Raw genomic sequence first — 524 nt, 5'->3', positions numbered from 1 at the left:
CAGTAGGAAACAGGCATTAATAAGGGCAATATGGATAAAAATTTGGTTAGTTTAAGGGAAGGGGGAGGGAAGGGTATACAAGGAACCTAGGGGATAAAGGGAAAGAAGGAGTTCAAGAGAGGTAAGACCGTAGGAGAAGGGTATTATTAATGGATAAAGGGGGGAAATGGGGGCACCTTGATTGGGGAAACCATGATGGAGGGGTTAGACAATGTGAGAGATAAATACTGCCTAGCTAGTTTTAAAACCCAGAGGGAACCATATTAGTACAACAACCTACTGACAAATTATACATAGCAGATCAAGAAATGTTGCCCAAAATTTATCTACAAGGCACATAGTAAGTAAAAGTACCAGACTGGTGGAACTAACCTGTTTGGATATTTAACAGACATACTTTGAGGCCTATACTAATTTGGTCAGAGGGACATAAAGGACAGTTTTTGCTCCGTGCCCTCCTAGGTCAACTAGTTCCAGGGGACTATGAGCATCTCTCAAAATGTCCTGTAATTGTGGTCGGTCAT

The sequence above is a fragment of the Nannospalax galili genome, unplaced genomic scaffold (genome assembly GCF_000622305.1).
Source record: "Nannospalax galili isolate Female #2095 unplaced genomic scaffold, S.galili_v1.0 scaffold867, whole genome shotgun sequence".
NCBI classification, from domain to species: Eukaryota; Metazoa; Chordata; class Mammalia; order Rodentia; family Spalacidae; genus Nannospalax; species Nannospalax galili.
Note: the sequence above shows the minus strand (reverse complement) of the source record.